The sequence below is a fragment of the Podarcis melisellensis genome (genome assembly GCF_964234715.1).
Source record: "Podarcis melisellensis genome assembly, chromosome: 6".
In the NCBI taxonomy this organism is placed as follows: domain Eukaryota; kingdom Metazoa; phylum Chordata; class Lepidosauria; order Squamata; family Lacertidae; genus Podarcis; species Podarcis melisellensis.
Window position 1 is genome coordinate 71,897,819 of NC_138538.1, and position 27,759 is coordinate 71,925,577.

Sequence of the window (27,759 nt, forward strand, 5' to 3'; positions counted from 1 at the left end):
TGGAGTTTGGAAACAGGTTTACTGGGCTTTCCACCTGTATCGTGTTGGTCACTGTGAGATTCTGGACTTGATGGGCCTTAAGGGGCCTGATCCAGCCTAGTTCTTCTCATGTTCTTACATAATAGGACAGCGGGACCCATTGGAAGGCAACCTGGGGCACGAGGGGAGGAAGCAGACACAGATACCAAGTTGTGGATGGGAGGGCAGCAAGATCAATGATCCTTTCTGCTCACAGAAACCTGAAATTTGTGGTGCACAGGACAACACTTCATCCCTCTGTTCCAGTTGGATGGACAACCTTAGGGTGTTGGACAAGATCTGAGGAAATTGGGAAATCAGTCTAAAGCTGGTTGGCCACCATGCGGGGACAAAATGAACAAGGGGTGTTATGTACTGAAGTTCTCACCCTGGGCCAGCAGGGGGATACTGTAGATAGTTCAGGTCCACATATGCAAATAAGGGATTGAAAGTGACGTTCAGTGATTGGATAGTTACAGAAAATGGTTACTGTTGCATTCTAGTGGAGCTCTATATAAGCAGGCTGGCTGAACCCTTCAGTTAAGTTCTGTTCTGGCCTGTGAATAAACAAGAGCTGTTTGAAGAATCGCTGTGTCGTCTGATATGTTCACCCACAACTTAACAAGGTGGGTTTTTTATCTTATCCAATGTGGCTCTTATATAACTAGTACTGTATCAATCAGCAGAACAGCCTGGCGCTTGGTCAGATGGGAAAATTGCAGGACCTGGATGAATGCCTTAGGATAGCAGAATTTGATCCTGTGAAGGCCCACTTTACAGTACACTTGGTGGGGTACCACCATCCCAGGGGTCTAATTCAGCCCAAGAGGTCTCCCCATTTGGCCTGCAATGCCGTTTCAGCAAAGCCACACCCACCTGCCCTACACCTGATGCCAAATATGTCTCTAGCAGAACTGGGAAAGACTCCTCCCAGAAACTTTGGCTGGTCAGTGTACACAATACCAAGTGATCTGACTTGAAATTTTGGTGTACATAACAGACGTTTAAAGCACATTCCCTCCCTCTCATCCTGAGGATGCTGGGAACTGTAGCACTGTGAGGGGAAGACTACATTTTCCAGGATTGTTCCAGTGGGGCAGGGTGTGCTTTAAACATATGCTGTGTGTGCAACCTGGGTTTTTATATACTCCAGCAGAGATTAATTCAGTGACAGGGAACCTGTGGCTGCTGTTGGACTACAATCCCCAGTGGACCATTGGGCATGTTGGTTGGGGATAATGGAAGATGGAATCCAACAGAATCTGGAGAGCCACAGGTCCCACACCCAAAACCTGATGAGAGGTTCTTCAGCTGCAAGGAGTATAAAGCGGCAGGACTCTTGCATGGATGAGTGGTGTTTCTGAGCACCCTACAATTTGTCTTTTCTAGTGAAAACCCATCTGAGAGTGAGCAATCTCGGTGGACCAATTCAGGCATCTCACCCAAGAGCTTGCAGCTGCCAATGAACAACTTAAGATCTAGTCACTCGTCTAGGCACTTGTTGTCCTTCCTAGCACCCCAAGAAAGGTCAACAGAGAGTTCTGCTCTTCTGCCTTTTCCTGGCAACTTCAGGAGCATGGGACAGGTGGCCCAGACTTGAAGTTGGCATCACAAGGGTCACCCCTGGAGCCACCTATGGTCTGGGTCACAACCCTAGAGCCGGTGACATCACAATTCAATCACACAACATTGCCCTTTCTTCTTGTGATCTCAACGCTCCCACAGACACAAACTCCAAAGGATGACGGAGGAAGTCTAAGGTAAGCACAGAGCCCTCAAAAGCAAGAATAATAGCAACGAGTAGTACTTACAATAAGGGACGCGGTTGGCGCTGTAGGTTAAACCACAGAGCCTAGGACTTGCCGATCAGAAGGTCGGCGGTTTGAATCCCCACGATGGGGTGAGCTCCCGTTGCTCGGTCCCTGCTCCTGCCAACCTAGCAGTTCAAAAGCACGTCAAAGTGCAAGTAGATAAATAGGTACCACTCCAGCAGGAAGGTAAACGGCGTTTCCGTGCGCTGCTCTGGTTCGCCAGAAGCGGCTTAGTCATGACCCGGAAGCTGTACGCCAGCTCCTTCGGCCAATAAAGCAAGATGAGCGCTGCAGCCCCAGAGTTGGCCACGACTGGACCTAACGGCCAGGGGTCCTTTACTTTAGTACTTAAGATAGCTGAACCATTCCTTTGCGGCTAGCATAGATCTTCACCAATGCAGGCACTGAGAACAGGGTACATAGATCACAGAACATGGGACACACAACAAGCAGGGATCAAGACTGTTCTGAATTTCCCACAAGAATAGTTTGAACAGTTTAACACTGTTGCAGGTTTTGGTGGGACATGAGCGGTGCCAGCCTTGCAGGAATAGCAGGATCTAGAGTAACCAGGCAAGGGCTAGTAGAGGCAGGCAAACAGACCAGACCAGAAGGGAATTCCAACCAAAGAGCATGGAGAAACAAGGACTGGGTCATTCATTCATTCATTCTTATCTGTACAAACTGCAGATCAGACAAAATAAGCTGCAGAACAGAACAAGGACAAGCAAGTCCAAAACATATATACTTATCCTTCATTACAGCATTATTATAACAGCAGTCAGCCGTGTCCACAGTTATGGTGTGATACAAAATAAATGAAACAAATGGAGACTCAGGGTGAAGGACTGAGTTCAGAGCATGATCTCATTCTCCCCCTTCCCGCTAAATATTTTGGAGCCCCAGCCTATTGCTTTATCTGGAGTAGGGGAATCAGATTCCTATCACCTCGTGCTAATAGGGCCAAGAAGTCTCTGAGTCCTGCCATGTCAAGAGAGAGCTCAGGGGGCATGGGCAGGCTCCCTGGGATCTCCCCACCCAGCAGCTCCCCTTGAAAGCAGAAGAAGAGCGAGCTAGGCATGATTTCCCCCCCCCTCCCCACAAACATTTTCAGCCTAGTTCCTGGGCTAGCTTCTACAGCAGTGTTAGAAACTGAGATGCAAAAGCTAGGAGCTAAATGGCACCTTAAACCTTGGTTAGGGGCGCCACAACGGAATGCCTAGGCGGGCTTTTTTATAACACGAATACAAAGCTGAAAATGAATGAACTGCGGCTAAAATATTGTGTTCATTTTAAATATGGTCTAGTCCTTCCCCTGCCCACCCCCCAAACATTCTTAAGAGGGTCTCTTCTCCGGTCTTCAGAGAGTAGCTGGAAGTGGGGAGGCAGAAAAAGGTCCTCCTTTCCTCCCACTCTGCAGTTTTAATCTGAAATCTTAGGCGCAGTACTGTGTCCAGAGCTCAGAAGCTGCTCGCGCTGATGAAATTCCCTGTCGCAAAACGCGCCCAGGACAATGGGAGTTTTGAACGCTGTTCTAGAGATGCGCCCGAATAACATTGCTATGGAAGGGCCACACCTGATTGGTAGAGACCATGTTTTGTACACTAAAGGCATGGGTAAGCAAACTAAGGCCTGGGGGCTGGATCTGGCCCAATCGCCTTCTAAGTCCAGCCCGCAAGATGGTCCGGGAATCAGTGTGTTCTTACATGAGTAGAATGTGTCCTTTTATTTAAAATGCATCTCTGGGTTACAGTGGTACCTCGGGTTAAGAACTTAATTCATTCTGGAGGTAACCTGAAACTGTTCTTAACCTGAGGTACGACTTGAGCTAATGGGACCTCCTGCTGCCGCTGCGCCACACAATTTCCACTCTCATCCTGAAGCAAAGTTCTTAACCCTATTTCTGGGTTAGCGGAGTCTGTAAGCTGAAGTGTCTGTAACCCGAGGTACCACTGTATTTGTGGGGCATAGGAATTCATTCATTTTTTTTTCTTTTCAAAATATAGTCCGGTCCCCACAAGATCTGAGGGACAGTGGATCAGCCCCCTGCTGAAAAAGCTTGCTGACCCCTGACTAAAGGTCACTGGTTTGAACTCCAGCAACTCTAGGAAGGACTGGAGGGAAAGACTCCTTCCCAAAGCCCTGGGAGAGCCACTGTGAGACACTCAGCTAAATGGACCAATAACCTATCTCAGCACAAGGCAACCCTTTAGCTAGGAAATTGCCATGTGTTTTATCTCTATATGTGCAAGAATTAGGCATCACATTTTATAGACAGATATCGATCGATAGATAGATCACGCATGCAAACAGATGAAATAAAAGGCAAGTTCTCTGCTTCAGTCTTCTCCAGTAACCTTTTAGTGGCACCAAAGTACCGTATTTATCTAATGCTCACCAAATTACGTTACGAAAATTAAGACGCACCTTAGATTCGATGGCACATTTACATTCGCCAGCAAATCCTTTTTTCGGTTCCAAGCTTCTGAAAACTGAGGTATGCCTTAGATTTGATGGCGCATTAGACTCGAGTAAATATGGTACTCTCAGCCGTACTTAAGTGAAACGAGGAAAGACCAATGGACAAACAAGTCTTGGCATGTACTCTTGAGTTACAACCCACCAATCCTGGGCCATATACTGGCCAAGTGAGCTGGTCCAAAGGATGCCTGTTCTTAAGATTTTGGCTGACCAGGCTTACCATATCTGGTGCCTTACTCTGTCTCTTGATGACCTAGAAATCAGTGCTGACAATTACAGTGGTACCTCGGGTTAAATACTTAATTGGTTCCAGCGGTCCGTTCTTAACCTGAAGCACCACTTTAACTAATGGGGCCTCCCGCTGCCGCCGCCATGTTCTCATCCTGAAGCAAAGTTCTTAACCCAAGGTACTGCTTCCAGGTTAGCGGAGCCTGTAACCTGAAGCATATGTAACCTGAAGCGTATGTAACCCAAGCTACCACTGTAATCCCAGACACGGCATGGGCAAGGGAGAAGCTTGCAAGAATATTTTGACAGTTTAACGTTGCTGATCGCTTAAACCAACTAGACGGCTTTCAATTTTTTAAAAAGCCCATCAGTTACAACAGAGGTGGAGAACTTGGGGTCCTCTAGATGTTTCCGAGCTACCGGGGGTGGGGGTGCAGAAATAACATATCTATATATAATCTAGGACTGTGGCCAACAAAAGGCTCCACAGCAGACAGCAGTAGAGAATGGTCAGCACTATAAAAGGGACATAAATCAGCTCCCTGAAACCATAATTGCGACAGAAAAGAAACAAAACTGAATTTTGAAAACGGTTACCCATATCTACTTTCCTTAACATCAATCGCCTTGCCAAAGCCAAAAGATTAACATACCTGTTTATCCAGGAATATTTGTTTTGTTAATATGATACCTCAACAGTAGAATGGATCAATGTGATACCTACATAGTCAGCTCGCTTGTTTTCATTACAGGCTAAATTCGAGAACACAAAATTCTTTCTGTTGCTTAAGTGATCTCGGCTATTCAGCCGTTCTCAGAATGAAACGAGCATGTGAGCTCCTTAGGTAACATATGGTATTCCATTAATTTAAAAGACTTTAGTTAAACAACTTTTGGTAAATTGAATCCAGCCTAAATTAATTTCCTTCGAATGAGTAAGGTACTTAGTATACCCCATGTCTGTTCAATCTCTCTTGACTTGATTATCCCCCTGCAAATACAACCTTATAAATAATGGCGCTGCAGATATACCAGTGAAAGGGTTTAAGTAGGCAAAAGTGCATCTTTCAGACATATCATTATTTTCAGAATACAGTACCCAAGAAATCACAGTCAGGGAAGGTAAATGTCAGCCGGCCAGCCTTCTCTGAACTATTCATAAATATGTGCTGTCTGCAGCGTTATGTCAAGATAGTCGCTCAAGAAAAGGTTATGGGTTCTTATTAGAGGTGCATGTTAGTTACAGCTACTTGACAGTCACAGCTAAGCATGAGCAATGATTGTGGGATCATGGGGAAAGAAGAGGGGGAAACAGGGACTTACACAAAATGTTGCGCAGCTGAACAGAATGCAGAAAGATGCAAAGGAGGCTGGTCTTCTGAGGAAAAGCCCCATCCCTTCACTTGCGTGTCGAGACCCCTCAGCAAATTTTGGCCACAACTTTATTGAAATTACAGAATGTGAGCGGTGTTGGCTTAGGCATTGATTGGACCTGACTAAGTATCTGACTCCTGCCCATTGTGCAGGATGTCCCAGTAAGGGTAGGCCACCGGTAGGGGGAGCCCTGTCGATGCGAACCAACTCAAGCTCCCCCAGTTTTCCTGTCGGGGTCGTGTCAAGGCCTTAGCCCCCCAGCCGGGCTTCAGACTAGATCAACACCCCCGGATTCCTTTAATGGAATACCCTTAAGCATGGCGGGGCAGGTGATGGCCACACCTCCCCTCCCCCACACAAGGTCAAACAATGCCTAACCGCATCCCTAACAAAGTTGTGACGATTGCTACGAGGTAGGCGAAAACTAAGTGGCCAGTGCCAATTTGCCAAGTGGAAAAATTCCTACCGGGCCCCTCGGACAACCAAGGCGACCAACCGAAGTACATAGCAAGGCCATTGCCTAACCTGCAAAATAGGGAGGGAGGGCGGGTGATTGAGGAAGCGAGCCAAAGAGGAAGTCCTCTGGCTCGCTCCTCCTTTTAAACGGCCCCTGCCACGTCCCCCCGGCTAGCGGGTTGGCTGGCCGGGCTCTGACGTGGCCGGGTTCCCCCAGGCAACGGGGACAAGGTCCCCCGCCCCCGGTGGGTAGTGGGTGGCCATGCGGTCCACCGCAACTCCTCCCCACTAGGAAGTGGAGTGGATATGTGTAAGCTGGCTGGCACTTTGAATTGAACAGTAAATTGGTGCGGCTGAGAGACCAGCGATTTTTGGCACCCCTCGGCCGAAACCGAAAGAACTTGTGACTAAGAGTTTGCACCCAAGTCTGCTTATCTTCTCATCCCTCCTGATCCATTTTACTGTCGCGTTACGTCTTTTTAGATTGCAAGCGTGTGGACAGGGACATTTATTATTTTTTAGTCATATGTACAATGCCCCGGGAGCCTTTTTTGGCTGAATTCTTTGCATAAATGAAGCAGGTTAGGCTGTAGAAGCACAGCCCTGAGGATATGACATTTTCACTGTTGTGGGATTAAACATTCAAAATATGCAAAGGTAGCAGGTAAGGCAGGATAAAATACTGTGGTCCACACTGTGTTGTTTGTCTTTGGAAAAGAGTTGTTTCACATAAAATTCAAAGGAATAGCTAGCAAATATCACCACCACATTTTCAATCCATAGCACAATCACTCGAAATAAACTGCAAATACCCATACCCTTAGAAAAGCGTATTTCTTACTTAGGTGTGCTGCAGTCATTGCCCTTTTTGAATAGATTGAAGCTTACAGCGAATCATATGCAGTGACTTGCATTTGCTTAGCACATGAAACAGAGGCCAACTTCATATAGGGATCCCTTAAAGTAGACATTTTCAACCATTTTGAGTCCATGGCTCCCTTGACCAACTCCATTCTTTCTGCGGCACCCCTGTGGGGCTCGGGAGCCCAGATGTGTCACCCCTTGCCTGCAGAGCTGGCAGCATCTCACCCTTTTTCAAACACCCTCCCTTGTGGAGTGTTCCCTCAGCCTCCTCTCCTCTCCCCTCTCCCTGGGAGTCCTCTGGGCAACTACTGCTGCCACCCCTGGTCTCTGAGCTGCTCTCCCTGCCCCAAAGAGAGGTGTCTCCTCCCACTGCCCCACAAGGGCCTAGGAAGCAGCCCCTGGCCAGCTCCAGAGTCACTATTCGTCTGGAGAGCTTGTAGCCAGGGTCTCTTCAAGAAACAACTGTTCAAGCCTTTGAGAGGCAGAGACCTGAGAGGGCATCAGAGGAGGGAGGAAAGGAAAGAGGGACAGAGGCCAGTGTTGCCCACGGCACCCCTGACCATCATTTTAGGCACCCCAGGGTGCCATGGCACACTGGTTGAAAACCACTGCCCTAAAGGCATGACAGACGTGTACAAGAAGATCTGCAATCAAATCTCCAAACAATTCTGAACCCATGTACGTGATCAAAACATGTACAGTGGTACCTCGGGTTAAGAACTCAATTCGTTCTGGAGGTCTGTTCTTAACCTGAAACTGTTCTTAACCTGAGGTACCACTAATGGGGCCTCCTGCTGCCACCGCCACACAATTTCTGTTCTCATCCTGAAGCAAAGTTCTTAACCCAAGGTACTATTAGCGGAGTCTGTAACCTGAAGCGTCTGTAACCTGAAGCGTCTGTAACCCGAGGTACCACTGTACCCTGTTATCTAGTTACAGTGAATACTGCAGCATGGCAGTGGGCATGTGAAATTCTATGAAACTTGCATAGCTCCAGGGGTCTAACTGTACTACATCCTGTTCACCTCAATATTATTTTACCTGTTCATTAAGATATTCAACTGATCCTTCAGCATGCCTTTTCATCGATATTTAGATTACGGTGGCTGCAGAAGAACAGCACAGTGTATTTATGCTTGGAAAGCATTCACCTGTAAAAGAAAAAAAGAAAAGAAAAGGTACAGGAAGCACAACAACAACAACAAAAACCTAGCAGCGTGGCTTTTGTTACTCATAGAGAAAGAAAAGCTGTCTAGAACAATTTGTCCTTAATGGCTGTTTTAGCTCAAGAGAGGCCCTGAAGTGAAGAATAAACAAACTGTCAGAGGAACAGCGAGGAAGTCTCTTAAGATCAAGGTTAAGGTTCATTGGTACAACTGCTCTGAGGCAAAACATGACCACATCTTGGATTCATCTTGCCACACAGATGAATGCAAAGGTACGGATGCCGCGGTTTTTCTTCTCGAAACCTCTGCATCCATTAAACATATCACAATGCTTTTCGCTTTTTCGCCTTTCCAAGGGAAAAGGTAATATTTTATGGAAGTGAAAGATTATTCCATACAGAGGAATTCAGCCAAGGTTTGGAAAATGGGACAAGATATAGTGGTACCTCAGTTTTCAAACGTCTCCATTGACGAACGTTTCAGTTTTCGAACGCCGTAAACCCAGAAGTACATGCTTCGGTTTTCAAACATACCTCGAATATGCCACGTGGCTTCCGTATTGAGTTTTTGGTTTTCAAACGTTCTGGAACTCGATTACATTTGAAAACTGAGGTACCATTGCATACCCAAAGCAGTGGAACTAACCTAATGGGGGAAACCAAAGCTAGCAAGCAAACCCAACATCCCTAACACTCAAAATATTTTATTAGTTGTGCATCCCAAATACAGATTTTTCCCCACCCCCAACAGCTGCCTAACTAGACATTATTATTTCCCTTTCAATAGAAGCATCCATTATCTACTGCTAGATACTCTCCTTGAAAAAGGCACCCTGAAACATCAGATGGAACGCTTTATCCCAAGTATGTATTGATATAAAATAGATGTGAGCCAAAACAAACACACACACACACACACACACACACACACACACACACACACAGCCTTCGTTTCATCTCATCTTATTTGCTCAAGTTATTAACTAGTCACCATTTTGGCATGGCTGCATTGTAAACATTCTGATCAGCCTTGTGCAAAGGAAAACACTTGCCAAAGCATTTAAGGTATAATCAGATCTTTAGCCACTTTTGGAGAGCCACAGGTTGCCTATCCCCCCCCCCCTTTAGTGTTGCATTGTTGCAAGAGAGTTACATGAGAGCTGGGAACTCTGGTTGGATTGCACTATGTTTTGTTGAAATAAGCCAAGATCGTAAACCATGGTTTGAGCCTAGCTTTTTTCAATAAACGACCAAAAGTCTGTCATTTTGAGACACAGTGGTAACATGCGGTAGTTAAAACCAGGAAGCTGATGATTCCAACCTCCTCTTTGCCAGGAGAGAGAAAGTGTGTGAGTTCAACCTCTTTCATGTGTGGCCAGAGCTGTGTCAAATTTGCTGGGCACCTGGGAGGACAAAGTTACATCCATGCTGACCTTGATGACAGAATTATTACAGGTTCAATAGGCTTAATGGATGGAAGGATTTGCCTGGGCAATTGTAGTGGGACAAATATGGTGACAAGACATTCAGCCCAGATACTGAGGTCCAGCGCCGAGGGCCTTCTGGGGGTTCCCTCCCTATGAGAAGTGAGGTTACAGGGAACCAGGCAGAGGGCCTTCTCGTGGCGGCGCCCACCCTGTGGAACGCCCTCCCTTCAGATGTCAAAGAAATAATCAATTTTAGAAATTTTAGAATTTTAGAAAACATCTGAATGCAGCCCTGTTTAGGGAAGTTTTTAATGTTTGATGTTTTATTGTGTTTGTTTTTAATATTCTGTTGGGAGTTGCCCAGAGTGGCTGGGGAGGCCCGGTCAAATGGGTGGGGTATAAGTAATATATTATTATTATTATTATTAGTATTATTATTATTATTATTATTGCCAACCCTTTGGTTTTGTGGATGGGGGAAGTGCCAAGGCTATTCCACCTCCTCTGCTTTGGCAGCTCTGTCCATGGAGTGACATTTTGAAAAGGAGAGGAGTTAAGAAGTATTGTGCCCATTTGCCTTCTCTTTGTTTTTCTGTGCATGGAAGGACTTATTGAAAGTAGTGGGGGAGAGAAGCTCTCTTGCCCATGGAGGGCTTTAGGAAAGGGGAGGGGAGAAGTGTCAGGCCTGTTTGCCTCCTCTTTGCTTTGCTATCCACTAGCCTGGTGCAGCAAGCAGTGGGAAGCTGTTGTGCCCATGAAGTTTTTGGAAAACTTGTGTGTGGAGCGGTGAAGGAAGTACCACAGGTTCCACCTGTTTGCTGCTCTACTTTGTTTTGCTGCCTGCCAGTGACATGGAGCAGTGGGCAAGCAGCTACTTTTTTTTTAGTGTGCATTGGGATGTGGGGGGAGTGTAGGAATTGCCTGTTGCTTGTTTTACTGCCTGTCAGCCATGAGGGAGACTTTTTGAAAGGGGGGGGTATGAATGGAAGAAGAAACATAGGAATTGGCCCTTGGCTACTGTGTTTGTTTTGCTGTCTGCCGGCATGTGGGGCAGGCAGCTACTTGAGAGAGGCCTCAGTTGAATGTGGGGGAAAGGATAAGGCAATTCTTTCCTGTTTCTACTGTATGCCATACAACAGGTATTGTTCTAAATCTGTTTTAGGAGGGGGCACTGTAGAAGCAACCTCATCTTCATTATCTCATTTTTTCCTAATTGTACCAAAGTTTTTTGGGGAAGCAGCATCACATTTCCCCTGATTGTTATTCAACTGGTGTGTGTGTGTGTGTGTGATTTGTAGGGGGTGGCATCCATTTCAGATGCATCCTTATTATCATCATCACCTTTTCTTCCTGCCAGGTCCACAGCAGGGATTATTTCCAAGTTGTCTGACGAGGGGGCAGCATAGTGCAAAGGCAGAAACATTATACACCCCAAATTTTGACATTGTTACATTTAGGTGAACAAATAGGGCCACTCAAAATGGCTGCGCACAGGGCCTCACAAGCCATAAATCTGCCACTGGGTGTAAAGGAGCATTTCTCCGGCACATAATCCTGCCCGGGTCCTTTTGGCCAGCTGAAGACTCTTCTGGTGATGCCATTGTTGCATGAGATTAGGTCTGTTGCTTGCCAGAAGGTCTTCTCGGCAATAGCACCCCAGCTACGAAAGACTCTCCCCTCAAATCTTTGATTGGCACTAAGCTTTTTTCAGCATGCTGTTTTGTCCCCGAGAGATAATTGCTTGCGCCCTGAGTTATGAGACTATTCTGACCAATGGGCTTAATAGATGGATGGTGGCTGTGTTCCAAAGCGTATTTTGTTCTCCTTTTATAGTGTATCATGTTTTAAAATGTTGCGTTCACCTAATGAGGTCATCCATCTTATAAATAAAAGGGCAGAGCTGTGGGATGCTGCGAGGGATTTACAAAACTATGCAGCGCTCTAACTGATTGGAGAGGATTTGGAGACTGTTTACAAGGCAGTCAGCCGGCTCTGTGGCCTGCGTAGAATCTCCAGCACACACAAGGGCTGCTTTCTCTGCACACTTCAGGGAAATCTGCAAGTTTCTAGAGCTGCCCGCTTCCCTTCACAAGGCCTTCACCAAAGTGATAAGTGCTGGAGATGCAAAGAGGTGGCGGGAACGTTCTTTCACATGTGGTGGACTTGTAAAAGAGTATTGGGAAACAATCCATAATTGGAAAAAATGTTTAGAAGTACTGTTCCAAAAAAAAACCCAGAGTCCTTTTTGTTGGGGATAATTCAGACTGAAATTCCCAGGTGTCAAAAAAGGTTATTTATGTATGCCACTACTGTGGCCCATGTTTTGTTAGCTCAGAAATGGAAAACAAGGTCCCAACCATAGAAGAATAGCAACTTCAGTTGACAGAATATACGCAGCTTGCAGACTTAAAATATAGAATAAGAGAACAAGAAGAACATACGCTTAGAGAAGATTAGAAAACGTTTATTGAATATATGGGGTGAAATTGTGTGCATTTGAAAACGTTGGCAGCATTAAGATAAATTCAACAGCGTAAATAAGTCTTGATGGATGTAATAATGAAATACGGAATGCTTTAGTTTTTGTAAAATGTGCAGGGATTTATGATATGCAAAATGAACCATGGAAAGAGAAGGGAAGTCACTGATATTTTAAGGATGCTTAAATGAGTATTCTAAATTGTAAAACAGAAAATTGAATTTTAAAATGTATTATAGATAGATAGTAGATAGATAGATAGATAGAGATAGATAGATAGATAGATAGATAGATAGATATTGTAAGGCCAACACTGGGGTAAATGCAGGATCCCAACCAGTATGCTTACACTGAGCTCTGCTCTACAGGTAGGTGTGACTGTTTTCCTGGCACCGGGTCTTCCATACATACAACTTGCCCCTGGATTGGTTCTGTGCAGAAAAGCTCATCTATGAATGGTGTTTGGGAAGGGGCCAATGCAATCTCGTTCCCCATCTTCATGAATTGACTGTCCCTATATCAGTTACCCGCACACAGTTTATGTGGAACAAAGCTGAGGACTTGGAACTCCCAATGTCTTTTTTCATGTCCATAAACAGCCACTGGGGACAGGGGGAAATCCAATATGGACTGGGCTATGGCTTTGGAGGGAAAACACCTGATCCTTTCCTCCCATGCCACAACCTTGATTGGGATCCCCCTGTTCTTCCACAGCCATAACTACTAACTGCGGGATGGAAAACAGAAAGATGTAATGTCCACACTGAATGGCAGCTTTTGGGGAGGCGGGGTTAGGCTGAGAGACTCCACCCTCACCCTGTCATCCAGATTTCAATTCTCACCACACACCCCATGGCTGCTTTTCAAACAACAGCATTCGGAGTATGACAGAACTCCCACGTTACATCTTATTTGGCTTCGAGTTTTGCTTCTTTGACACATTCTGCCATGACCATGAAATGGAATCAGTGGAAAGGCCTTGTAACACTATGATATGAAACAGACTGCACTGTGGGACTTATCTGGAGAGGTCAGTCCCACACCCCTTTAAACACTGGTATACCCCATAATTTCCCCCCAGAGATATAAGTGGCTGCTATTCACTCCTATGGGGGGAAAGTATAGGGTTATTCTTGGGAAATCTATGGTAGAAGAGGTTAAACCTACCTATATCTCTAAGCCCAAACCACCACTTGCACGTACCAGAGAGGGTATGTACAAGTGTGTGAATGCATGGCACCCAGTACACAAACAGTATCTGGGCCCTCTTGCTGCCTTCAGCATGATAGAAATTGTGCTAGTTTACAATAAAAGTCAGGAAGACAAATGGTTTTGGTTTCCAACCACAAATATTGACAGGTCGCGCTTTCTGAAAAGTGATTTTATAATTACTCAGCTGACATCACTTAGCCATTTTCCAGTTTCTGATACAGTGGTACCTTGGTTTTAGAACAGCATAGTTAATGGCAACTTGGAAATAGAACTCTGCAAACCCGGAAGTAGCTGTTCTGGTTTGTGAACATGTTCCACTTCCTGTTGCATGTGTTCCATTTGTAAATTGAGTCTCCCACTGCTAATCAGGGGCTTCCTGTTGAGTTTGTCGGCTGTTGAGTCCCGAGCACCCATGCAACACAGAGGTAATATTTGGAGCTTTTGTTTTTGCTAATTTTTTGCGTTCTTGTTTATGTGGCTTTTTTGTTTTTGTGACTGTGACTTGTTCTTCGTTTTATGGGACTGACTTGTGACTGTGGCTTGCGCCTTCGTTTTTGTGACTGTGTGGAACCCAGTTCAGCTACTGATTGATTTTGTGACTGCAGAAATGGATAAAAGCCCCCCATCCAAACAATGACTATCATCAGTGCACAGAAGAAAAAAATAATTTTTATTTTTATAATCTACAATACTGTCTTATTTATTTTATAGTACATTAATTATTGCTTTCATTTTATGGATCAATGGTCTCGTTAGATAGTAAAATTCATGTTAAATTGCTGTTTTAGGGGTTGTTTTTAAAAGTCTGGAACGGATTCATCCATTGTGCATTACTTTCTATGGGAAAGCACACCTTGGTTCTAGAACACTTTGGTTTTGGAACAGACTTCCGGAACTGATTAAGTTTGGGAACCAAGGTACCAATGTATTTCTCTTCCCTAAAAATGGGTTTCCCGATTCACTTGTTTTAATAGTTTCAAAATAAGTGAAATCCAGTAGTGAGCTGACATCTACTGGCTAAAAGCTGCAATTTGCATTACAAACACAAAAAAGCGCATTCATTTCAAGCAAACCTTTGCAAAGGCAGAAATCAGCTGGAGGGATGACAATAACCAGGAAATGACAAAATAAAACAAATAAATAGCAAATGACAATCGAAGAATGCTAATAGCTAAAAAATGAATAATGTTAGTGAGAGAACATAGAGGAAAACAGAGTTAAGGAACATATTAGCATGTGCTATATTAAATTAGGATTAATGTCTGTGCTTTAACTGATCAACAAATAATGTATTGCAAGGCTTCTACTGTTTTCAGAGAAGCAAAGATTGTGCAGAGACCATTTGCTTTCATTTAACATCCCAGGTTTTGAAATGCTTCAGGTGGTGAATTTTTGCTTGGATCTACCACTCTCAGTTGGGATGCGGGTGGCGCAGTGGGTTAAACTACAGAGCTTAGGACTTGCTGATCAGAAGGTCGGCGGTTTGAATCCCCGTGACGGGGTGAGCTCCCGTTGCTTGGTCCCTGCTCCTGCCAACCTAGCAGTTCAGTAGCACCATAGGCGCCAACTCCATGGGGCTTGAGGGGGCCCGAGCCCCCTCAAAAATTCGTTTGGGGGGGCTCCGCCCCCCCAATAATCTCCGGCGCCCCTCCAGCAGAGCGCCATCGCCGCCCCTCCCCCAGCCCAAAATGCACAGGGAGGGGCGGGCTGCATGCCTCCTGCCCTCCCTCCCGAGCAAAAGCTCCACCCAATTTCCTTTGGAGCTGATTAATAGGCGCAGCACGCTCTCCCCTATTCGCTCACGAGGAGGCGGCGCCACTTTATTTGCATATTCATTAGCTTATTTATTATTCATGAGCTTTCCCGGGCCCCCCCAATATTTTTTATAAGTCCGCGTCCCTGAGTAGCACGTCAAAGTGCAGGTAGATAAATAGGTACCGCTCTGGCGAGAAGGTGAACGGCGTTTCCATGCACTGCTCTGGTTCACCAGAAGTGGCTTAGTCATGCTGGCCACATGACCAATAAAGTGAGATGAGCGCTGCAACCCCAGAGTCGGCCACGACTGGACCTAATGGTCAGGGGTCCCTTTACCTTTTACCACTCTCAGTTACTAAAAGTTTCATTTTCAGTGACCTTATTTAGGAAATAATTAAGAAGCAACCAACAATGTACAAACTTGTAAATGTAGCTGATCATCGAATTTCAAAGCTATTGTTAACACAAAAATTGTTTGTAAACGGATCGGTATCTTAGCCTCTGATTTTTAGCAATCCTATATAAACCTCCTAGCCTAATACACACAGCACAACACCAAGAATTTTCAAACTTTTCATGGACTATATGCCAATTGATACTACTGTAACTGACATTCCAGAATGTTAAGATTTACACCAAACTGGACTGTACAAACATTTTATACGGTATTACCTTGTAAATCAAACACACCATAAATCTTTCAAGATAATCCAATAAAAAACAACAATCTTGTACATTGCACTTTTTGATGGAGGAACTGTGTTCCTAATAAAAGTTTCCTTTTACAAAACTCAGGAGTATGTCATAGAACAGAGCTAAGCATTTCACAGCTTCTCAGCTATTAATAGGACTCCCAGCTAAAAGGTCCCAATAAATAAAGACACATACGGAAGTCACAGACACATAAAAAAAGATGTCTTATGAATACATAGATGTGGAACTGACACTGAAAGCCTACCCAAGTATGGAATAAGGCAGACAGCGGAGCTGAGAATCATTTCTGTAGTTACTGCTCTCTGGAAAACTCAGACTGGAGCCCACGATAGTGATATGCAACTCTAATTCTGAATCTTCTTTCCACATCCCTGCTGTTTTCATCAACAAACCAATAGCTGTGCTCGTTTGGTCCTGAAATGAGCTATGTGCTGCAATACGATTAGCTGCTTCAAGAAGCTAGAACCAGCCCAATCCTATGAAGATTCAGGCATACCAAAGCCCATCAAGATCTATGGTGTTATATGTGCCTAACTCTTCATGGGATCGCATTGCTAGCATAACAAAATTGGAAACTGTAAATAAATTATTCTATCTGGATGCACTGGGAATCCTTAGCTTGCTGTTGCTCATGGCAGGCAAGGCAATTAGATATTAGAAAACCCACAAGGCATAAATGAACCCCAAACTTACCTTTTAGACCACCAGCAGCAAACCTATGGCTATTCAGTTGTTGTTAAGCTACGGCCCCCATCAGCCCTGATGGAGTTGGAGTTCAACAACATCTGGCAGAAGGCCACAAGTTAGTCACCTCTGAGTTAGGCCCACCCATATCAAGTAAGATAATTCAGTTTGGGGCAGCATGTGCAATCAAGGATGTCCTGGCTTGAAGTCCAATCTCCTGCCGTTTCCCCCAGAACGGAAACCTTCCAGATTCAATGGAACTGACACAGAAATAACAACACGCAGGATTGCAACCTTATGAGAATAGCACAGCTCCAGTTAAGCTTAATGGACATGAAATGAGTCTCAAAAGCCCTACTCACAGGCCTACTCGCAAACAGTATAATTTTGGTGTCATGTTCCTAGAAGGAAAGGCTATGTTGTGTTAGATCTATGCACCCTTTACTGTATAGTTCAGAGTTTGGGGCTGCAATCCTATAGCAAACATTATGTGAGTGTAGCGGTTTGGGAGATGGGAGGAAAGGGATAGCTCAGAGATGGAAGAGAATTGCAGCAGAGGGAGAAGTGTCAGAGTGGATAACTGGGAATGAAAGGGATGAGAGGTTTAGGGAGCCATAAGCTGTCACCCTATGTCTCCTTGCATAGGAGTAAGCCCTCCTGAATGCAACAGGACTAACATTTGAGAAGACATGTATAAAGGTAAAGGGACCCCTGACCGTTAGGTCCAGTCATGGACGACTCTGGGGTTGCGGCGCTCATCTCGCCTTATTGGCCGAGGGAGCCGGTGTCCAGCTTCCGGGTCATGTGGCCAGCATGACTAAGCCGCTTCTGGCGAACCAGAGCAGCACACGGAAACGCCGTTTACCTTCCCGCCGGAGTGGTACCTATTCATCTATTTGCACTGTGTGCTTTCGAACTGCTAGGTTGGCAGGAGCTGGGACCGAACAACGGGAGCTCACCCCGTCACGGGGATTCGAACCACCGACCTTCTGATCGGCAAGTCCTAGACTCTGTGGTTTAACCCACAGTGCCACCCGCGTCCCTAGACATGTATAGGCTTGTGCTAAGAGTGTTCATTCTGCTCTGATTATACAGATTATTGATGCTGAGATAAGGGGAACCTGTGGCCCAATTTAAGGTGTTCACACTAGTTTAAAGCCCTGAACAACTCAGACCCCAAAGACCTGACAGGCCGCCTCCTCCTTCCCTACAAATCCTCTCAGAAGTTAAGAATGGCAGAGGGGGCCCTACTGGTTGTTTCCTCCACCTCAGAAGGTCAGGGACATGGTAGCCCCTAAGTCATGGAACTCCCTCCCCAAGGAGATGTGTCTGGCATCTTCATTATGGCATTGTGTTTTCACGGTTATAATCCGCCCTGGGACCTTAGAGGGAAGGGCAAGTTGACAACAATAAGTCTGGACTTCAATGGCCGCTATCGCTGACCATTGGGCCATGGTGGCTTGGGGCTGGTGAGAGTTGACTGTCAACAACATCTGGAAGACCCCAGGTTCCCCATCTCTGATTTATGGCATTGTACATTTTGTTCATCCAAAATATTAATAACCTGTTATCCAAAATAAGCCCTGTACCTGTTTGAGCAAAGTCCTGGAGTGTATTGCTTTCTAAATGAACCTATGTTGGTAGGAGCAGAACACATATGACCCCAGGATATATATTTTTAGACGTAACACCACCCTGCAACTTTTGTCCTGCAGCAAAGCTCTCCTATTTCCACCAAATCTAAACTATCATAGCATGATTGCTATTTGTAACACTATTCCAGAAAGGTTAAAATGACATTGTAGAACACTTTAACTAATCATTGGGCTATGATCTATTACTGGCTCAGTGAATCTAAATCAACCATCACACTCCTCTGAGTGAAAATGTACCTCAGACAGAACAAAACAGCAATCTCTTATATTCACATCAACAAGGAATCTATTCATGGAGACAGGCATATCATTCTGGATCACATGAATCTCTTTTCAAAAGTTTGCACTGACAGACCCTGCTTTCCCAACCAGATGGAAAAAATAAGCATTTTTAAAAACCAAATGGGACTGAAATCTCTCCCCACCCTGAAATATAAGTACTTGCCAGCAGAACATGGAAACTGTCCTAACTGCAAAAGACAAATCCCCATCTTGTAATAGGATGCCCTAGAGCAGCAGTGGGGACATTTGGGTCTCCTTAAAGTGCTGAACAAACCTAGACAGCATCTTAAAAAGCAGAGACATTACCTTGCCAACAAAGGTCCGTATAGTTAAAGCCATGGTTTTCCCAGTAGTGATGTATGGAAGTGAGAGCTGGACCATAAAGAAGGCTGATCGCTGAAGAATTGATGCTTTTGAATTATGGTGCTGGAGGAGACTCTTCAGAGTCCCATGGACTGCAAGAAGATCAAACCGATCCATTCTTAAGGAAATCAGCCCTGAGTGCTCACTGGAAGGACACATCCTGAAGCTGTGGCTCCAATACTTTGGCCACCTCGTGAGAAGAGAAGACTGTCTGGAAAAGACCCTGATGTTGGGAAAGATGGAGGGCACAAGGAGAAGGGGATGACAGAGGACAAGATGGTTGGACAGTGTTCTCGAAGCTACCAGCATGAGTTTGACCAAACTGCGGGAGCCAGTGGAAGACAGGAGTGCCTGGTGTGCTCTGGTCCATGGGGTCATGAAGAGTCGGACACGACTAAACGACTAAACAGCAGCAACAACAAAAGATTGCTGAACTACAGTTCCCAACAGCCCTAGCAAGCATGGCCAACAGTTGGCGTGGGATGGGAGTTGTAGTCTAGCAACATCTGGTGGGCCAAATCACTGCCACACCTGTCCTACAGGAACGATTTAAGTTTAACAGTGCAATCCTACAGGCATTTACTCAGAAGTCAACCACCTAGTTAAGTCAGTCAAACCTAGGCTGTCTACCTTTACAGCACATTCAAAGGACATTTTTTCCTCTCAAAAGAATTCTGGACACTGTAGTTTGTTAAGGACTGTTGGGTGTTGCAACTCTGCGAAGGATAATCTACAGCGCTCAGAGTTCTTTCAGGAAAATAATACACTTTAAATGTGCTTTAAACGTATAATGTGTATGCAGCCTGCATATCACCTTTCTGTAAACATTACAATAACCCTTTAAAAATATATATATAAACACACCAAACAATAGATCCATGACATCTCCCTATTGAAGACAGCTAAAGGAGAAACTGTAAGTGCATTTAGGACTGCAGTCTAAGTAGCCAGCTCTTATGTTTCATTCCTTTGCTCCAAACTGACACTAAAACGGAACTTATATTTCTGATGCTGTTTCATTAGTGCATAAAAACAGCAGAGGGCCCCATAACCATCTAACTGCAATTGTATTGTTAGATCAGTTCTGGGACAGATCATTACAGATTTAGGCAACCTCCTCCCAAAAGAAACCTTACATGCACGACGACAGGGTCTCCAAGCGAATTTGCCCAACCCTTTCTTACAAAGAAGGGGCTTTTAACAAACTCACCAAGCTGAGTACATGCATGCACATAAGAATGAATTAATGCCATCAGGTGTAGCACCCTTGGAAAATGCTATGACTGTGCTAATTAGAGCCACCGGGACTTTTCTAGGTAGCAAAATAACTCTGTTTCAAAGGTAAGGTTACAAGTTTTACTTTATATTTTAAAAAGGACTTTTTAGGGAAATGCCGGGAGAGAGAACTACCTGTTGAATTAAACCAGTTGTCTTTAACATTGCTGTGGAACACAATGATAAATTCCAATAAATGGTGGACGGGTGCTTTTATTGAAAATATAAATAAAAGAGCATTATTTAGCAACTGCTATGGCCAGAGTCCCATCATAGTGCACAAGCATACGTCTGTGAGGCCTTTCTTCCTCTCCTCCATTACATTCTAGACATTATTCCATCCTCCATTTTCTTTATTATTATAAATTTTTATTGGAAATTTTATTTACAACATAACATAAACCCCCCACCCCACCCCCCCAATACAGAAATCCACCCTTATTAAATGTGAACATAACATACAATATGCATAACATACAACAATACAAACAACCAAATCAAATACATTTTCATATTTAACACTGGTCAGAGATGCACAGTTCACAGCTTCTCTTCGGCAAAGTCAGTGCAGGATTTGACCCTGAATAGTTGGATCTCATTTGGCTCCCATAACATCAACAGAAACTCTCTGCTGCAGTTCCATGCACAACTTACTTTTGTAAGTAAACGCCATCTAACTCAATGGGCGGCTGAATAAACATGCACCTAAGAAGGCTGCAATAAAAGTTTCGATAATCATCCACACAAGTTTAGATAATCGTTCCCATAACACTATTACAGGAACAGGAATCAATGCTTACGTTGATTTAATGTAAATCGGGGAATGACCGCTCCCCGCTTAAAACGGGGGGCGCCCTTTGCGTGGACGCGTGCAGCCCCTAGACCTGGAGTGGCTCCAACAGCATAGGCTAGGCTTTGCCTTCCCTCAGGTGGGATACCTGGAGGTCTCCGCCTACCTCAGTCAGTTGTCCAATCCCACCTGGGGGAAGAGTTGCCAAGGAGTCCAGGCCAGGTAGGGGTGGGATTACCTGCCCACACAAAGGAGGGAGGATCTTACCTGGGAATTCTCACTTGGCTCCAGAGCTTCTCCCACCCTACCCACCCTCAGTCAATGTCTTATGTTGCAGGTTAATTTTCCTCACAGGTTTTGCAGGTTAATTTTTCTTCACAGGTATGCGGGCGCTGCTACGTTAAGGTCGCTGTTAAAGGGCCGGAAAGGAATTTCCCTGCATTGGCAGGTTTCGCCTTTCCCGTAGCAAAACGTCACAACTTTGGCAGTATCAGGCCTTGGGCGGAATCCTTTTGTCCATCTTCCTCTTTGCGGCGGCGATACCAGGGTTCCCCGTTAAAGGGGTTTCTGAAGGGAGGCTTTGACCGTACGCCGGAAGGTCGTCATTGCTCTTCCCTGCGGCGGCGGCGTAACGGGGGCGGCTATCTCTGCTTGAACATATGTTCTCCAGAGCCGGCCCATCCCCCCACACACACACTGGATAACCCTGATGCTCCCTAGGTCCCCGGCTGGGGACTGGGGAGGGAGAACGCCCAATGCCTGAGCCAAGGTCTACCCACATTTGAAATTTAATAAAGTTGTGGCCAATTTAATCCCATAGCCCGTTGTCTTGAGTCGTTATTCCACATGACGGGGGGGACCGCGCAGGATCTGGGAACTCCGCCTGTCCATGCAAAGTAATGTTTGGACAAGCTAGACTCTCCACATCTCCCTTTATTTCGCATAAGCACTACTCTCTGACTTGCTTGCTTAATGAAAGAAATTAAGACACACAACCACTCCATATGTAGCTAAACTGAAATACAACTAACATGCTATTTAATTATTCTGGGTGGGTTTTTTCTTTTCTAAAACAAACTAATATGGGAAAATACCTGAGCAGATGTTGCCATTGTGAAATTACAAACTGCAGATGTGGCTAAATCCCATGTAGTGAAAAGGCAAAGGGGAGAGTTCTGATTTGCTGTGCTTCAGAGGTCTGCTTCTTCCTTTACAGGTAAGTTGCTGGGCTGGTTCATGTTATAGCTCTGATTTCCAACTACTTTTTTTTTCTTTCTTTCTTTATTCCCTTCTGAATCAGAAATTGTGCATGGTGACTTCTGGCTTGGCTGCCACTGCTAGGAATGACATAACGAAAAGAAAAATATTTCCTAATTATGAGATGGTTCCATAAATGATCAGATCCACAGTTAGTTTTGCTGGCAAAAGACAAAAGGAGGAGCTGACAAAAGTATAGGTCTTTGCAAACAAAAACAAACTGTATTGAACTAGGTAGGATATACACATTTACAGTTACAATATGTCCTCTTTTTCCAGGACGCGTCCTCTTCGTTATGGGTATTTAAAATGATGGCCACCGGTTCTCCGCCCTGATTTAGATGTTCAGCTCTGTGCCTTTGGGCAAAGGGTTGGGTGAAATGTCCTCCCCTCTTCCAGCAGCGCCCCCAAATATTTTGTTCTAATCAAAATATTGTCCCTTTCTGGTTTTGGGTTGCTAATATTTACAAACAGGCGCAGCTGCATGGTCTGTATTTGTTACAGACAAGTGAGAAACCCAGAGTCTAGACTCTGGCTCCTGGAAGCTAATGCCGGATCGTCAATGCACCCTAGAGGCAAAGGGTTTAACTCAATTTGCTCACCTTACTTTGGGGTGGCCTGTACATCTCATCAGAAGCACAGGCTAGCTCCCACTGTCCCAGAGATGTCTATGACCCTGCTTGTTATGGTGGTTGGTCCCTCTGCTTCTGGGTTAGAAGCCACACCCTGTTGGCTCCTCCTGCCTGTGCATAGGAAATATCAGCAGGAATTGTGGGACTTGTTGACAGACTGTGTTGCATGTTAAGTTGTGGGTGAACATATCAGACAACACAGCGATTCTTCAAACAGCTCTTGTTTATTCACAAGCCAGGCCAGAACTGAACTGAAAGGGTTCAGCCAGCCTGCTTATATAGAGCTCCACTAGAACGCAAAAGTAACCATTTTCTGTAACTATCCAATCACTGAACGTCACTTTCAATCCCTTATTTGCATATGTGGACCTGAGTGAAAACTATCTACAGTATTCCCCCTGCTGGCCCAGGGTGAGAACTTCAGTACATAACATTGCATAAGGAGGCACATTTTTCTCGGTTGACTTTTCCTCTACAAGTGCACCCAAGAAGGGGTACAGCTGGCAGCTTGGCTTGGTGTCTTCTTACTCAGCTTCTGCTCAACAATAGGAAATCTTGAAATACCTGGCCACATCATATAGACGGAGGGAAAGAATGACCAAATTGCTTGTCTTACAATTTTGTTTTTCCCTTCATCAAAAAGATTACAGTGCAGTTTAATGCACGAGAGGTTGGGTTTTCTAGGTGAGCAACTTCAAGGTTTGTTGCCCACGTTTTTGCTTGTGATGAATGCAGCGTTCTGACTACTAATTGTAACAACCACCTCCAAAATCTAGTTAAGTTCTGCTCTTGAATGACACGAAACCTTGAATTTTATTCCGAGGACTGGCGAGACTTCTTAAAAGTCAGGAGCACTGGTTAAGCCAGCTAGGAAATTGGGAGCGTACTGCGCCAAAATACTAAGAGAAAGGAGTAGTGGCTTTGTAGCCAGGAGAACCGTGCAACTGTTTGGTTAAAGCGCAACTGACCCAATGCTCTACACCAGACTGGAAATTATTCACAATATTGTCTCAAAAACAGCAACTGTTTTGAAGGTTGTTGTAGTAGTAAACAAAGACGTTCCCCGCCAACCAAATGGTATGCAGGCACCTGCCCATCTATATATGAATTAAGTCTGTTGTATGACTCCTTATTGCAATAGCTGTGTTGAACCTAGATTCCCCTAGTGTGCTAGTACCTTAATTAACAGTTGCTTTGAATAAAATTCTATTACGTTTCTTAGAACCTCTTAATCCTCGCTTAATTACAAGCTCAATTTTTCCTCCCAGTACTTTGTTTCTCTGCTGTACCTCCTGAGTGATTGGCTTATGGCAGGCTCTGAATCCATATCCAGATGGCTTGACAAATTGGCTGACAAAAACTCAGTTGTGTACAGAGTTGAAGTTGCAATTAATTTGGGCTTTCTACAATCCATATCTTTCTATCTATCATCTATCTATCTATCTATCTATCTATCTATCTATCTATCTATCTATCATGTACAGTATATCAGGAATGGGGCACCCATAGCTGGGGTCGAGAAGAGGCGGAAGTCCAATATCCTCTGCAGAGGCACAGATCCTGATTTGAATATCTGTTGTTGTTGTTGTTGTTGTTGTTGTTGTTGTTGTTTTGTCGTATAGTCATGTCCGACTCTTCGTGACCCCATGGACCAGAGAACGCCAGGCACTCCTGTCTTCCACTGCCTCCTGCAGTTTGGTCAAACTCATGCTGGCAGCTTTGAGAACACTATCCAACCATCTTGTCCTCTGTCATCCCCTTCTCCTCTGTCTTTTCCAACATCAGGGTCTTTTCCAGGAAGTCTTCTCTTCTCATGAGGTGGCCACAGTATTGGAGCCTCAGCTTCACACTCTGTCCTAGTGAGCACTCAGGGCTGATTTCCTTAAGAATGGATAGGTTTGATCTTCTTGCAGTCCATGGGACTCTCAAGAGTCTCCTCCAGCACCATAATTCAAAAGCATCAATTCTTCGGCGATCAGCCTTCTTTATGGTCCAGCTCTCACTTCCATACATCACTACAGTACTGGGAAAACCATAGCTTTAACTATACGGACCTTTGTTGGCAAGGTAATGTCTCTGCTTTTTAAGATGCTGTCTAGGTTTGTTCAGCAATCTAAGGAGAGCCAAATGTCCCCACTGCTGCTCTAGGGCATCCTATTACAAAATGGGGATTTGTCTTTTGCAGTTAGGACAGTTTCCATGTTCTGCTGGCAAGTCCTTATATTTCAGGGTGGGGAGAGATTTCAGTCCCATTTGGTTTTTAAAAATGCTTATTTTTTCCATCTGGTTGGGAAAGCAGGGTCTGTCAGTGCAAACCTTTTGAAAAGAGATTCATGTGATCCAGAATGATATGCCTGTCTCCATGAATAGATTCCTTGTTGATGTGAATATAAGAGATTGCTGTTTAGTTGTGTCTGTGGTACATTTTCACTCAGAGGAGTGTGATGGTTGGTTTAGATTCACTGAGCCAGTAATAGATCATAGCCCAATGATTAGTTAAAGCGTTCTACAATGTCATTTTAACCTTTCTGGAATAGTGTTACAAATAGCAATTATGCCATGATAGTTTAGATTTGGTGGAAATAGAGCTTTGCGGCAGATGTTTGCTGCAGGACAAAAGTTGCAGGGTGGTGTTACGTCTAAAAATATATATCATGCTAGTAGCTTCGAGAACACTGTCTTACTATCTCATCCTCAGTCGTCCCCTTCTCCTTGTGCCCTCAATCTTTCCCAACATCAGGGTCTTTTCCAGGGAGTCTTCTCTTCTCATGAAGTGGCCAAAGTATTGGAGCCTCAGCTTCAGGATCTGTCCTTCCAGTGAGCACTCAGGGCTGATTTCCTTAAGAGTGGATAGGTTTGATCTTCTTGCAGTCCATGGGACTCTCAAGAGTCTCCTGCAGCACCATAATTCAAAAGCATCAATTCTTCGGCGATCAGCCTTCTTTATGGTCCAGCTCTCACTTCCATACCTCACCAGTGGCGTAGCATGGGGGGTGCAGGGGGGGCGGCCGCACCGGGCGCAACATCTGGGGGTTAGGGTTAGGGGGCGCAAATCCACGGGTTAGGGGGCACAAATTACTTGCCTTGCCCCGGGTGCTGACAACCCACGCTACGCCACTGTACATCACTATTGGTTTGAATATCTATACTGTACCCTCTTTTTATGTGACCTCTTTTGCTCATCTTCAAGAAGTGTCTCCAGCTACTTAGTTTCTGTGGCAGTATCTTGCCCTAGCTTCTCAGAAAGACTAGATGCATGGCTGTTCTGAAGCAGACTTGACAAGTTCATCCAGGATTAAAGATTCTATGACAGTTAGGAAGACAGTTGAGAGTCCTGGACAAATAGCGAGGAATCTGCATGATTCAGGGTGTGGATGTAAGAAATGGCTTCTTCTGACTCTTAGAAAATAAACTGGCTTTTAAAATAACCCCTTTCCTAGAACGACAAGCCAAGGGACACCAGGTATGGCATGAAAGCGATAGCTGTACCCCACAGTTTTGTCATCCATCATCTTGCATTCAAACACATGCTGCCTCTGGAAACTGGCTGATGATATCCCTTTGTATGTTGGTGGATCCATGCAGATATTGTTGGTTTCTGCTGGGGGAGAGGTAGGTGGTGGGATCACAGCTCCTCACTTTATGCAGGAGTTCCTATTTCCTTGGCATCTCTGAGTGGCGAGCCATAAGTTTATGTGCCCTTACTTTTTTCCCCTCCTGAATTTGGTTGACATTTTATCTTAAACATGAGAGTGACCTGCGAACGTGTCCATGTCATGTCTTGAGTTTGGTTGTAACAAATAAAATAATTCTGATTCTGTGTTGTCCTCATTCAGAATGGCTTTTCTGTGATGCAGCTTTGCTAAGCTCTTGAGAAGGATGTAGGCATCAGCAGTCAAACTTTGGCTGTTAGCGGTTCACTGTCCTAGAGACACTTTTATCTATATATACCAAAAAAAATTTTAAAATGGGGATATGAATGGGATAATCTCATGGATGTGTCTGTCAGAATCCTGGGACGGATAGATACAAATACAGTGGTACCTCGGGTTAAGTACTTAATTCGTTCTGGAGGTCCGTTCTGAACCTGAAACTGTTCTTAACCTGAAGCACCACTTTAGCTAATGGGGCTTCCCGCTGCTGCTGCTGCACCACCGCCGTGTGATTTCTGTTCTCATCCTGAAGCGAAGTTCTTAACCCGAGGTACTATTTCTGGGTTAGCAGAGTCTGTAACCTGAAGCGTATGTAACCCGAAGTACCACTGTATTACACTTTGGCGAGTCCTACCAGAGAGGCATCTTGACTAGCTGATAATGAGGCTAATTTCCTTCCTAGTGTTTGAATTGCTTTAGATGGGTACCCCAAATCCCACAGCCCTTCCTGCTTCTTGTGCAGCTACCAATGGGCAGTGCACTCTCATCAATGAAGAAGAAGCTGCAAATATCTTGTTTGTGTCCCCCCTGGTAGAAAACATGCTTGTAAGAAACTTGCAACTAAGAACCAGTGCTTGACTATACTTTTTTCCTCCCCGCCACCATCCCCTCCTTTTCCTCTTCTTTTTGTATCGTGTATTTTAGACGGTAAGCCTGAGGGCATCTTCTTATTGATCATTGTAAACTGCTCTGTGAGCCTTTTGGCTGAAAAGTGAGATTTTTAAAAATTCAGTACAAAGAGCTACACATGCAGTAGGTTTCTTTCCCCTTCCCCGACATTCCCCAAGTTGACCATAAGAGGGATTGCTACTCCAGGTATCCCTCACCCTAGTTTTGCCATCCGTAAATGGGTTTTGCTATTGATTCATGCATGAAACGTGTGCCTTTGGTGCCTTTTTGAGGCT

General features: G+C 44.8%; 1 protein-coding gene and 1 long non-coding RNA gene across 13 annotated transcripts in view; one reads left to right on the forward strand and one right to left on the reverse strand.

The window, feature by feature from the left end:
- On the reverse strand, nucleotides 1-1,652 carry LOC309371544. The gene is made up of 2 exons (XR_014169175.1): nucleotides 1,517-1,652; nucleotides 1-151 (listed from the first exon to the last, which is right to left on the reverse strand). It is a non-coding gene; the product is annotated as an uncharacterized lncRNA (long non-coding RNA).
- A 36-nt stretch (nucleotides 1,653-1,688) lies between these two features.
- BRDT (bromodomain testis associated) overlaps nucleotides 1,689-27,759 on the forward strand; it is a 62,311-nt gene continuing 36,240 nt past the window's right edge. For 5 of the 12 annotated variants that reach the window (XM_081914123.1, XM_081914129.1, XM_081914127.1 and 2 more), the window contains exon 1: nucleotides 1,689-1,778. The gene's annotated coding sequence lies outside the window, so the exon portion shown is untranslated. Of the gene's footprint in view, nucleotides 1,779-8,328; nucleotides 8,411-9,184; nucleotides 9,262-12,624; nucleotides 12,672-26,236; nucleotides 26,386-27,759 lie in introns of those variants that run through there. The other 7 variants (XM_081914131.1, XM_081914134.1, XM_081914132.1 and 4 more) reach the window with 7 other exon arrangements.